The sequence below is a fragment of the Eriocheir sinensis genome, chromosome 18 (assembly GCF_024679095.1).
Source record: "Eriocheir sinensis breed Jianghai 21 chromosome 18, ASM2467909v1, whole genome shotgun sequence".
NCBI classification, from domain to species: domain Eukaryota; kingdom Metazoa; phylum Arthropoda; class Malacostraca; order Decapoda; family Varunidae; genus Eriocheir; species Eriocheir sinensis.
Window position 1 is genome coordinate 119,904 of NC_066526.1, and position 14,259 is coordinate 134,162.

General features: G+C 43.7%; 1 pseudogene; it reads right to left on the bottom strand.

The window, feature by feature from the left end:
* LOC127000187 (MAM and LDL-receptor class A domain-containing protein 2-like) overlaps window positions 1-14,259 on the bottom strand; it is a 156,334-nt pseudogene that overhangs the window by 72,351 nt on the left and 69,724 nt on the right.

The window sequence follows — 14,259 nt, forward strand, 5'->3', positions numbered from 1 at the left end:
ACAATGATAAGGCCAAGGTTGGAGTATGCAGCAGTGGTCTGGTCTCCTCACGAAAAGAAGAACATAAGAAAGCTGGAAAGAGTGCAGAGAGTGGCAACTAATATGGTACTGGAACTTAGAGATTGGACTGATGAGGAGAGACTCAATAGCATGGGGCTCACAACCCTGGAGAGAAGAAGAGAAAGAGGAGACCTGATAGCGGTGTACAGGGTGGCGAACGGAGTGGAGCATTTGGACAGAGAGGACCTGTATGTGTGGAACGAGAGAGAAACGAGAGGACATGGAAAGAAGTCGAGGGCAACCACGTGTAGGCGAGATGTGAAAAAGTTTAGCTTCCCAAACAGAAGCATTGAGCTATGGAATAGGCTGGAGGAGGAGGTGGTTTGTGCAAGAAACATTCATGATTTTAAGGAAAAGTTGGACAAGAGAGGATATGGAGACGGGACAGCACGAGCGTAGCTCTTTTCCCGTATGTCACAACTAGGTAAATACAACAAGGTAAATACATACACACACACACACACACACACACACACCTAAAGACACCTAAAGACCTAAAGAACCTAAAGACATGGCAGAGTTATTAAACAAAAAGTTCCAGCAAGTTTTTACTAATGAATCAATATTTAATGAGCCACAAGAAAACAAGATAAATGTTCATATAGAAGAAGTTACAGTAAATAAAGAGGAGATATATGAGTTGTTGGGGGAGCTGGAAGAGAGGAAGGCTGTAGGACTGGATGGAGTCTCTGGGTGTATATTGAAAGAATGCAGAAATGAGCTGGTTAGACCACCGATGCCAGATTGTCGTACGCAGCCCATCGTATTTACCGGTTTCTGATGCCTAGCTATTGCCAAGAAACATCAGGAATTATCTATTTTAACGATGATTATAAGTGAATGTCTTTATTGGGGTCCACGAGACAGTTTTGGGGTCGGAAGTCGGTAAATATTGGAGGCTAAGTACGACAATCTGGCAACGTTGGGTTAGACCGATATATGACATCATTAAATGCTCAATAACAACTGGTACAGTGCCTAAGGAGTGGCGGAGGGCCGGAGTGGTACCCATATACAAAAGTGGAAGGGAGGAAGAACCCCTGAACTACAGACCTGTATCATTGACCAGTGTAGCATGTAAAATATGTGACAAAGTGATAAAGAAACAATGGACACAATTTCTAGAGGAGCAAAATTTAATCACAAGTAAACAGTGTGGATTTAGAAAAGGGCGCTCATGTGTGACAAACTTACTGAGCTTTTACTCAAGAGTGACAGACAAAATACAGGAAAGGGACGGATGGGTTGATGCGTCTACCTAGACCTGAAGAAGGCGTTCAACAAAGTTCCACATACAAGACTGCTAAGGAAACTAGAAAATAAAGGAGGATTGAAAGGGAAAACGAAGAACTGGATGGAAAGCTACCTAAGGGGAAGAGAGATGAGAACAGTGGTTAAGGACATAAAATCGGAATGGAGAACTGTAGAGAGTGGAGTGCCTCAGGGATCGGTATTGGCACCAATACTTTCCTGGTATATATTAATGACATGCCAGAGGGAGTAAATAGTTGTATGAGCCTGTTCACAGACAATGCAAAGCTGCTAAGACAAATAAGAAACAGTAAAGACTGCAAAATTCTGCAAGAAGACCTTAACAAGATTTGGAAGTGGAATATGGAATGGGAGATGAAATTCAATGTGAAGAAATGTCATGTTATGGAAATGGGAAAAAGTGAAGGAAGACCAAAATGGACATATAGAATGGGAGATGGAGAAACATTAAAGAAAGCACACAAAGAGAGAGACCTGGGAGTATTAATGCAAGGTAGCAAACAGCCAGAGAGTCATGTTAAGCGGATATTCGGTGATACGTATAACATGGTGAGAAATATAGGAATAGCATTCCACTACATGGATAAGGATATGATGAAAAAATTAATTACCACTATGATCAGACCAAAGTTGGAATATGCAGAGGCAGTGCAGTCTCCTCATAAGAAGAAACACTTAAAGAAACTAGAAAGAATACAAAGGAAGGCAACGAAAATGGTTCCAGAGCTGGAGGGATTGACATACGAGGAAAGACTACAGGAAATGGAATTACCAACACTGGAACAAAGAAGAGAAAGGGGAGACCTAATACAAATCTACAATTATTGAGCAAAATGGAAGAAGTAGACAACGAGAAGTTACTACTAAAAGAGGAAATTACCTCCAGGAACACAAGAGGACATAGTGAAAAACTGAGGAAGGGAAGATGCTTGAGAGACATAAAGAAATATAGCTTCCAGCAAAGAAATATAGAGGCTTGGAACAGACGAAGTGAGGATGTAGTATCGGCAAGGAGTGTGCAAAGCTTTAAGGAAAAGTTGGATAAATGAAGATACGGATACGGGACCACACGAGCGTAAAGCCCAGGCAGGCCTGTAAAACTACAACTAGGTAAATACAACAAGGTAAATACACACTAAAAGAAAAAGAAAAAGAGTAGTTGTAGAACAGTTCCCTCAGGTCATTACTTTAGTCATAACGTCCTTTTCAAACCATATCTGCAATTTCCTTATTAGCTTTGTATGTTCATTACCTGCCTGTCGAGAACTGTCATGTGCGTCCTCACCGCCATGTCTTTTATATCTGTCTTATCAAAAATACCTTGATGTTAGCTTATTTCAGCTTATCTTTAGCTTTTATATCACTGAACTCTTTCTGTATACTTTTAGCATCTGTCTTATGGAAGGGAGTGAGCACCTGTTTTTATAAAAGGCAATTTCCTTCCCAGCACTTTCTGATGTCTGATTTCTCAACTCTTTCTTCCAGGATAATTTCCATGACGTACCTTTTTCAGGCATTCATAGTTACCCTTCCTGTACTCAGAATGCTATCATCAAAGTCATGTGCGTTTGCTCTTTGGAAGTTTTCTTCTCTTTTTTTCTAATAGTTTGTTCTCTATAAAATAAAGCACAAAACCCACCCAAGGAGGAAGGAGGCTGAGGGGTTGACGGCAGCTCTGAGCAGTCTCCAGGGAAGGAGGTGATGTCATCAATGCCAATGAACTGGTCCCGTGCCACAGACTCAACAGTGAACCAGATGTTGTAGGGCTTCTCCTGGCTGCCAACACTGATCTAAGGACAGGGTAGTCAGCTACACCTCAGGCATTTAAGGGACAGAACTGTGGGCTGACACAAGGGGAAGCTGATATAACAATGCATTATATCACACACAGAAAAAGAAAATGGATGGATTTCTACTAATCTAATCAACAAATTAATACTCAAGTCAATCAGTAATATTTTGAATAACAAATCTGTACTGATGAAAAATATTTTTCCTGCACACTTACTACGAAGCGAGACCACTTCCGCACGTTGACGTTGTTGTCAAGGGTCAGCAGCGTGACGAATGGCTCACCCTCCGTGTTCTGCAAGGCAGCGCTGGTCACTAGTATGCCTCGGGAAGTTTTCTACTTTTTGAGGCACGTGAAAAATTGGTCTACTTGGCAGTCTATTATACAACTTTGGAGCCATATATGAAAATTAACTCAGATAATTGTAAAGCTATTAAAACCATAACACAGCAGAGCTTCCATGCATACACTATGACTTACCAGAATTACTGTGAATTTTCCTGAGCGTCCGCTGTTGCCATACTTGATGAGCCAGAAGCTGAGACAAGTCTGCTCCTTGGAGGTGACTATTTCACTCCTGAGTGTGGCTGTGTGGCCTGCGGGGCACAAACACACGCGTCATGCAGGGGGAACAATGCCAGCTTGGGACACTAATAGAATACAATTAGAAGTACCAGGCCAATATTGTTTTCACTTGCTGGTCCATGTGATTATTCAGTAGTTAGAATTAAATCAATTGTGTAGTAAAATCTCCTTGTTTTTTGAGGGTGTGGCAATTAAATTTTAGTGTGCCTCCAATGAAGTGGAAACCCTGGCTGAAGTGACACCAGTGGCCCTAAACTTCTCAAAGATGAAAGGCTCGCTGCAAACCTTGAGGAAATTCTCTCTCTCTCTCTCTCTCTCTCTCTCTCTCTCTCTCTCTCTCTCTCTCTCTCTCTCTCTCTCTCTCTCTCTCTCTCTTACAGCTTTCAAAATATGAATAACTTAATCCACACCAGAGCATTACCAGCATAGCTATTTGTGAAGTCAATGTAGGCGTAGAGGCCATTCTGTGATGTGTGGTCCGAGAAGGGGCCAGAGACATAGCTGGAGTTGGCGGTGAACCCTCGGCCCACCAGCCAAGGCATGGTCAGAGGCGTGTCACTGGACCAGCCACACAACCCTTCCTCAAAGTCACAGGCCAGTGTGCTGAATGGGCAAGGCTCAGGGTTGAGTTTTATGTCATCCAGGACGACTTCATTTCCATCTATTTCAGGATATGTTGCCTCAAAGGCGAGCTGCAAGGATGACAAGATAGAGGTAAAGTTGGGGGAACACAATGACCCACACGCTGCACCGCTGTTCACCATTATCTCTTCCCCTTTGAGGCCGTGGCGGGTAAGAGCCCATCACACAGGCTAATGCTCAGGATATCTGGCTGCAGCACACATAGCATATAGGGGACAGAAAGTGATGCATAATCTTTTTCAGTTGAGTGGTGATAAGAGCAGCATTTCAGATGAATAAAGTGACACCTCTCAACTCAAAATTTCTCAGAGGTGAAAAACATGGTGCAAAGTTTAAGAAAACTGAATAAAGCTTTCAATGTAAAAATGATTTTACTTGCTGAAAAAAACCCTTGAATATTGTCTTATGATGCAAACAACTTGCTCTACTATGAAGAGTGAGAGGTCAAGCTGGATTATATAACTATCCATCCTCTTTAGGTTTTTCAGCCTATGCTAATTTCAAAAGTCTGAACTTGTGTTGCGGGTGGTGGCGGGAGCACTCTGACGCACCGTGATGTTGGTGCTGATGTTGAGGCTCGCCTGCCCCAGGACCCAGCCAGAGAAGTATTTACTCTCATACTTCCAAAGCTCCTCTTGGGCACCTCCCTCAGTGTTCAGTAACCTTAAAACAGTTGATCCTGTAGAAAAGAATGATATGTTTAAAAGAAATCAAGAAATTAAGAAAATGATAGCCTTTCATGACTGAAAAATTCTCTTCCTCAGAAACAAGTGAGTATTAGCCAGCAGGTCAGGGTGAGAGCATTACCTTCCATGCTGTACCAGAAGGTCAGGCACTGGTCGCCCCCACCTGCAGCGAGCCGGGGCCCCCGCAGCAAGCCTGACAAGTTGGTCCCATTCTCACTGCCTTCCCTCAGGCGTGGGTAGACGTAGTGGCCTACAAGGTAAGCACACAACATTGCAGCCTCCACTGGACGGCCAATCTTTACACTAAGAGAGAGGGTCTGACAACACTTTACTGTCATGCAAAAGTGAAACAGCTTGACATTTAAAAAAATATATTTTCAGATGACCATTTGAAGGTCCTGTATATATATGGAAACATGGAAAAAAAAAAAAATATATATATATATATATATATATATATATATATATATATATATATATATATATATATATATATATATATATATATATATATATATATATATATATTATAAAATTTTCAATATTATAAACCAAGCTCTATCATGGAGTAATCATAGCCAAGCTGGAGGTCATTTGATCCTTAACCCCTTCACTATGGCCGGCCCAAAACAGTGCCCCGCACCGTATCCGGGATCGCCGCGCGCGCCAAATTTCAAATGTTACTATTGAATATAACAAGTTTTCAGCCATAAACTCAACATAATCATCATGTATTATATATGAAAACATGCAGAATTAAATGGTGCACATAAAGAAACAAATTAATTGATAATTTTGAGATGTAAGCATAAATAAAGAGATAAAATAACTCGTATATTGGCTAAAGCAAGCCAGGACGCAGTATGCGCGTCCTCGGATATGGTACGGGCACGCAAGGACGCAGCATACGCGTCCTCGTGTTGAAGGGGTTAATGTTTCTTCAATGAAAAAATGCACATGAAAAATACTTATTTTGGAGTCATTATCTCTTGCCTCTGAGGAAAGCAACTGCATTTTTTTTTTTACTGTCTGTTTGTCACAAAGACATGTGGACCAAAACAAACTGATTACTCAACAATTAAAGCATGAGCTACTTGCCGTGCGGGGAGTACGTGGTGTGGTCGTAGCCCATTGACTCAGCCCCTTCCCTGGCCGCCACCACCGTCCATTTCAGCGGGTAAGACTGATCTTCGAACCATCCACAGGAATTTGATTCAAAATCACAATCCAGAACTGACATGGAGCAAGAGCCAACCCACAAGTCAAATTCGTCCATGGCGACCACCCCAAAGCTGTACTCGTTCCTCGTCACCTGTATCACCAGCTGCCAGGAAGCAAGGATTGTGAGCCACCCTCCCTGTGTAAGATGTAACTCTAAATCTTATGCTGCACTGCCCCCTCAACCCCAGCTGACAGCTGGCCACTATAAGAAACATCATGACAGTGGTTCATCCATATTTGTGATAAAGTGTGATTTGCTGGACCTCATGGAGATAATGGCCAGTGAGGTTTTCATGATAAGAGTGATTACAAAAACAGTGATCTCTCTCTCTCTCTCTCTCTCTCTCTCTCTCTCTCTGATACTGAAATAAAAAAATCTGAAAAAAATAGTCTCCTGACCTTGTGAGACCGGTATTGAGGAGCCGAGGGTCAGAGGTTACACACACAGTTTGCTTCATTGTTCCAAGTTAAGTATATTCTGGTGTGGAGTTTTGAAAATGGGGCAAAAATCACTGTGTTACAGCCTGGGGAGTGGCGGCCATAACACTTGTCTGGGTGAAGGGGGTCAATCAAACAAACATGGTCCTATAATGTTTGTGCCATCATGAGTCAAACAAACATGGTCCTATAATGTTTGTGCCATCATGAGTCAAACAAACATGGTGCTATAATGTTTGTGCCATCATGAGTCAAACAAACATGGTCCTATAATGTTTGTGCCATCATGAGTCAAACAAACATGGTCCTATAATGTTTGTGCCATCATGAGTCTAACAAACATGGTCCTATAATGTTTGTGCCATCATGAGTCAAACAAACATGGTCCTATAATGTTTGTGCCATCATGAGTCTAACAAACATGGTCCTATAATGTTTGTGCCGTCATGAGTCTAACAAACATGGTCCTATAATGTTTGTGCCATCATGAGTCTAACAAACATGGTCCTATAATGTTTGTGCCATCATGAGTCTAACAAACATGGTCCTATAATGTTTGTGCCATCATGAGTCTAACAAACATGGTCCTATAATGTTTGTGCCGTCATGAGTCTAACAAACATGGTCCTATAATGTTTGTGCCATCATGAGTCAAACAAACATGGTGCTATAATGTTTGTGCCATCATGAGTCAAACAAACATGGTCCTATAATGTTTGTGCCATCATGAGTCAAACAAACATGGTCCTATAATGTTTGTGCCATCATGAGTCAAACAAACATGGTCCTATAATGTTTGTGCCATCATGAGTCAAACAAACATGGTCCTATAATGTTTGTGCCATCATGAGTCTAACAAACATGGTCCTATAATGTTTGTGCCATCATGAGTCAAACAAACATGGTCCTATAATGTTTGTGCCATCATGAGTCAAACAAACATGGTGCTATAATGTTTGTGCCATCATGAGTCTAACAAACATGGTGCTATAATGTTTGTGCCATCATGAGTCAAACAAACATGGTGCTATAATGTTTGTGCCATCATGAGTCAAACAAACATGGTGCTATAATGTTTGTGCCATCATGAGTCAAACAAACATGGTGCTATAATGTTTGTGCCATCATGAGTCTAACAAACATGGTGCTATAATGTTTGTGCCATCATGAGTCAAACAAACATGGTGCTATAATGTTTGTGCCATCATGAGTCAAACAAACATGGTGCTATAATGTTTGTGCCATCATGAGTCTAACAAACATGGTCCTATAATGTTTGTGCCATCATGAGTCAAACAAACATGGTCCTATAATGTTTGTGCCATCATGAGTCAAACAAACATGGTCCTATAATGTTTGTGCCATCATGAGTCAAACAAACATGGTCCTATAATGTTTGTGCCATCATGAGTCTAACAAACATGGTCCTATAATGTTTGTGCCATCATGAGTCAAACAAACATGGTCCTATAATGTTTGTGCCATCATGAGTCAAACAAACATGGTCCTATAATGTTTGTGCCATCATGAGTCTAACAAACATGGTCCTATAATGTTTGTGCCATCATGAGTCAAACAAACATGGTCCTATAATGTTTGTGCCATCATGAGTCAAACAAACATGGTCCTATAATGTTTGTGCCATCATGAGTCTAACAAACATGGTCCTATAATGTTTGTGCCATCATGAGTCTAACAAACATGGTCCTATAATGTTTGTGCCATCATGAGTCTAACAAACATGGTCCTATAATGTTTGTGCCATCATGAGTCAAACAAACATGGTGCTATAATGTTTGTGCCATCATGAGTCAAACAAACATGGTGCTATAATGTTTGTGCCATCATGAGTCTAACAAACATGGTCCTATAATGTTTGTGCCGTCATGAGTCAAACAAACATGGTCCTATAATGTTTGTGCCATCATGAGTCTAACAAACATGGTCCTATAATGTTTGTGCCATCATGAGTCAAACAAACATGGTCCTATAATGTTTGTGCCATCATGAGTCAAACAAACATGGTCCTATAATGTTTGTGCCATCATGAGTCAAACAAACATGGTCCTATAATGTTTGTGCCATCATGAGTCTAACAAACATGGTCCTATAATGTTTGTGCCATCATGAGTCAAACAAACATGGTGCTATAATGTTTGTGCCATCATGAGTCTAACAAACATGGTCCTATAATGTTTGTGCCATCATGAGTCTAACAAACATGGTGCTATAATGTTTGTGCCGTCATGAGTATTACCTGCCAGTCACCATCTGCAGAGGATAATTCAACATTTCCTTCCTGCCACATGTCAATGACTCCACTGCTTCTCTGCCATGCCATGTAGCTCTGTGCCATGGTTCCCAGCTGGTTCTTGAGGATCCTGGGGCTCACTGACATCCAAGGGGTTGTTGGGCCAAACATGTAATACCTGCATGGGAAATTATACAAGATACATAAATGAATCCTAAGCTAAAATACATGAACATACAGACATGACCATAATCATCACTGTCTCCTTGCTTCCCACATATTCTCAGAGGCACCATCACTGTCTCCTTGCTTCCCACATATTCTCAGAGGCACCATCACTGTCTCCTTGCTTCCCACATATTCTCAGAGGCACCATCACTGTCTCCTTGCTTCCCACATATTCTCAGAGGCACCATCACTGTCTCCATGCTTCCCACATATTCTCAGAGGCACCATCACTGTCTCCATGCTTCCCACATATTCTCAGAGGGAATGTCATTGTCTCCTTGCTTCCCACATATTCTCAGAGGCACCATCACTGTCTCCTTGCTTCCCACATATTTTCAGAGGGGAGATCAAACCCCAAAAAAATGAAAACACAAAAATTAAATAATTGCAGCATAGCAAAAACTTACCAGAAGTGGAAGCAGTACTTGTGGGGGCTCAAAGGATACTCTGCCAAACGTCTTGACTCAAGGAGATCTTCTGTAAACTCCTGTGAGCCATTGGCAAACACAAAGGCGTACCCTCCATTGACAGTGTCTGCGTGCACGGCACTCGACTCCCCCACCTCATAGAGGCTGCCAGGGGTCCAGCTGCACCATGTGGAGTCAAAGCTGCACGCAACATCTTGCTCAGCTAAGAAGAAAAGGAAAAAATAATTTATATATATATATATATATATATATATATATATATATATATATATATATATATATATATATATATATATATATATATACAGTCAAACCTTTTACAGTGTTTTGGTGTAGCAAAATTCGAACGAGTTAAACTTCAAACCGAGGTTTGACTGTATATATATATATATATATATATATATATATATATATATATATAGATATATAGATATATAGATAGATAGATAGATAGATAGATAGATAGATAGATAGATAGATAGATAGATAGATAGATATATATATATAGATAGATATATATATATATAGATAGAGATATATATAGAGATATATATATATAGATATAGATATAGATATAGATATAGATATAGATATAGATATAGATATATATAGATATATATATATATAGATATATATATATATATAGATAGATAGATAGATAGATAGATCACTTTGACAATTGAAAAGCAATTTTTTTTAATCCTACAGCAGAATGATGGAGTGACTCTTCTATAATATCTAAGTCAATATCTGGAGGATAAACATGGAAAATGAAGTGGTCATTTGTTCTTTATAAAAGTATTCCAAACTCCCTCCTGCAGCGGCCTGGTGCCCTGAGGCCCCAGCTGCTGGCTTCACCACTCATGGCCCTTCAGGTCAGCAGTGTACAATAGTCACCTTGAAGAACAACATTTGCAGCCTCGGGAAGCACGTCTTCATTTAAACATCTTTCGTAGGGTGTGTGGAAAAGGTCGTCCAAGGCAATGTAGGAGTAGGGATGGGGTGCCAGGCTTCCCGTCACTACAATCTGCATTGAGGCAATACATATGTGTGTGCGGTCATTAAGGAAAATTAACTTTAGGAGCATATAGGTAATTTGTCACCCTTGATGCCTTGTCAATTCACAGATTCTACTTACTTAAATACATGACACCTCCATTTTACAAATGTTCATACAACAAAAATCTCTGCAAAGGTTGTACGTACTTTACTTCCCTTACCTCAATTTAAAACACATTTTTTTCCATTGGCAATTTTAAACCCAGACACTCTCAGTCAGCTGGTGCCTGCAAAGCAGCCTTCACCTCCCCTGCCAGCCCCCACCCCTCCCAGCAGCCTTCACCTCCCCTGCGCCCTGCCTGCCCCCACCCCTCCCATCAGCCTTCACCTCCCCTGCCAGCCCCCACCCCTCCCAGCACCCTTCCACCTCCCCTGCCAGCCCCCACCCCTCCCAGCAGCCTTCCACCTCCCCTGCCAGCCCCGACCCCTCCCAGCAGCCTTCACCTCCCCTGCCAGCCCCCCACCCTCCCAGCAGCCTTCACCTCCCCTGCCAGCCCCCACCCCTCCCAGCCTTCACCTCCCCTGCCAGCCCCTCCCCTCCCCTGCCAGCCCCCACCCCTCCCAGCAGCCTCACCTCCCCTGCCAGCCCCACCTCCCAGCAGCCTTCCACCTCCACTGCCAGACCCCACCCCTGCCAACAGCCTTCCACCTCCCCTGCCAGCCCCCACCCCTCCCAGCAGCCTTCCACCTCCCCTGCCAGCCCCCACCCCTCCCAGCAGCCTTCCACCTCCCCTGCCAGCCCCCACCCCTCCCAGCAGCCTTCCACCTCCCCTGCCAGCCCCCACCCCTCCCAGCAGCCTTCCACCTCCCCTGCCAGCCCCTACCCTCCCAGCAGCCTTCACCTCCCCTGCCAGCCCCACCCCTCCCAGCAGCCTTCACCTCCCCTGCCAGCCCCCACCCCTCCCAGCAGCCTTCCACCTCCCCTGCCAGCCCCCACCCCTCCCAGCAGCCTTCCACCTCCCCTGCCAGCTCCTACCCCTCCCAGCAGCCTTCACCTCCCCTGCCAGCCCCCACCCTCCCAGCAGCCTTCCACCTCCCCTGCCAGCCCCCACCTCCCAGCAGCCTTCCACCTCCCCTGCCAGCCCCACCCCTCCCAGCAGCCTTCCACCTCCCCTGCCAGCCCCCACCCCTCCCAGCAGCCATCCACCTCCCCTGCCAGCCCCACCCCTCCCAGCAGCCTTACAACTACCCTGCCAGCCCCACACCCTCCCAGCAGCCTTCCACCCCTGCCCTCCCCCCCACCCTCCCAGCCTTCCACCTCCTTAGCTCCCCCCCCTCCCAGCAACTCCCGCACAAAGTCAGAGTTTCCAGCCAGAAGAGGGTGTTAAATCTGATTGGAGAGGTGTTTTGATACTCCCCTCTTGACAGTGTTCAAGTCATAGGCAGAAGGAAATACAGATGAAGGAAGGCTGTTCCAGAAAGAGGGATGAAAGAATGAAACTGCTATCTGACTCTTGCATAAAGAACATGAGCAACACAAGGATGAGATAGAGTAGAAAATTGTGTTCAATGAGGCCACAGGAGGCATGGAGGCATACAGTTAGCAAGTTGAGAGGAGTAGTCAACATGAAAACAGCTGTAGAAGAGTCCAAAAGGAAGCAACATTGCAGGAAAATTTGGAAGGTAGGAGACAGTCACTAAGAGGAGGGGAGCTGATGTGGCAGAAAGCCTTTGCCTCTACTCTGTCTGTCTTAAGAAGAGAAGAGTGGTGGTGGTGGTGGTGGTGGTGGTAGACATGGAAACTTATTCAGGTGTGAGAGATAAAGGACATTCTTACCCGATATATTTGGTCCTGGAACAGGGAGACAGTTGCATGGTGCCAGAGGGTGTTTGGACCAGAGGTAAGTCTCCACACGGTTTGCCAGGCATCCTTCCTCTGAGCAGAGACCTAAAAGAGAAAACAATTTTGTAAGTCTTAGCAAAGTATTCTAATTCTTGTTGCACTAAAGGTTTGCTTCAAACCAACAGCAATGTAAGCCTGCAAAACATCAGGAAGCCAAAACAGAGTGGATGAACCTCTGGATGTCTAGCATAACAGTAAGGCAAAATGGACAGATTCTATGCACACAACTCCGCACGGATAAAACACATCAGAAAATAAATTAATATACCTTTCCATAAGACTAAAAACCAGGCAATAGCAATACAGGTTGTGTGAGGGAGAAGTACAGTACCGTGAGTGAGCCATTGGTGAAGGCAGCGTTGTACCAGAAGGAGAGGCAGCTGTCCTGTTGGGAATCTGTTCCCTGCATCCACTCCGAGAGAAGGTTGGCGTAGCCGCCCTCCTCACCCACGTAGGAGCCAAACATGCCCAGGTAATGGCCTGTACCAGAATATATACCCAGTCAAGGGACTCTCTTTGGAATTAACCATAAAAAATATTGTAAAAGTGAATCGAAGTTTGTCGAGTGAGCTAGGAGTTGTAAAACATGATCTTTATTAAGGCAAATTATACCATTGCATGAGTGTGGAGGTCACCTCTACTGTGATCCTGGTAATGGAAATATCTTGAACCTTACTGATACTGACACATCCAAGCAAAAGAAAAAGAGCTGCCACGTGAAGAAAAGCCTGAAGTGTAACACTGGCACAGGGTAATGGGGCGAGTGAGGTGACAAGGGAGGCACAGAGAACCAGGGAAGGTCTGGGAGGACCAACTGGATGGCCACCATTTCACTGAGGAAAATGTATTAAATATCATCTTGAGGAAAAGAGGACTGAGAGTTCAAGACTTTGAGTCTAGAGACAGGCTCTTTGGACAGAAAGAAGCAACTACTCATGTCTTGAGGAAAGCCATCACAAGCAGCAGATGGAGAATAGACTGGTCACACCCTCCAGGGAGGAGGGAAGCAGTGCCCACCTAAGGCTGACTCTGTGGAGTGGTCCTGGGGCGGGCCGGGCACAAGGTCTGAGGGACTTGCCAGGATCCAGTCCAGCGAGTCATCCCGGGAGTTGGTGTAGGAGCACATGTCGCCGTACTCAAAGTCACATTTAGAGTGCAGGAAGCAGTGGTCGGTGGAGAAGTACACGTCATCTATTCCAATGACTGCTCTGGAGTTGTTTTTCAGCACTTCTGCTTCAAAGACAACCTGTTGGGAAAGTTTTAGCTGTAGAAATGCCACGCTGGATGTCAAACAATGTGTCTAACAAATAATTCTTTAAGCTTTCATGCAATGTTCTATATGCAGCCTCAGATACTCTACTTCACTATATTTTCAAGTGGATGCATAAAGGAAAACTTTCACATTTTAGCGAACAGATCTAAGTCTTTAAATCAGAGAGACTTTTTTTTTTTTACAGCAGAGGAGTCAGTTCAAGGGCATAAAACAAAGGAAACAAATGTGAAAAAAAAGCCCGCTACTCAGTGCTCCTAAATAGAGTTAGAGGAGTGGCCGAAAGATAGGTCAATTTTGGGAGGAGAGGTGTCCTGATACCCTCCTCTGGAAAGAGTTCAAGTCGTAGGCAGGAGGAAATACAGATGAAGGAAGATTGTTCCAGAGTTTACCAGCATGAGGGATGAAAGAGTGAAGATGCTGGTTAACTCTTGCATAAGGGGTTTGGACAGTATAGGGATGAGCTTGAGTAGAAAGTCGTGTG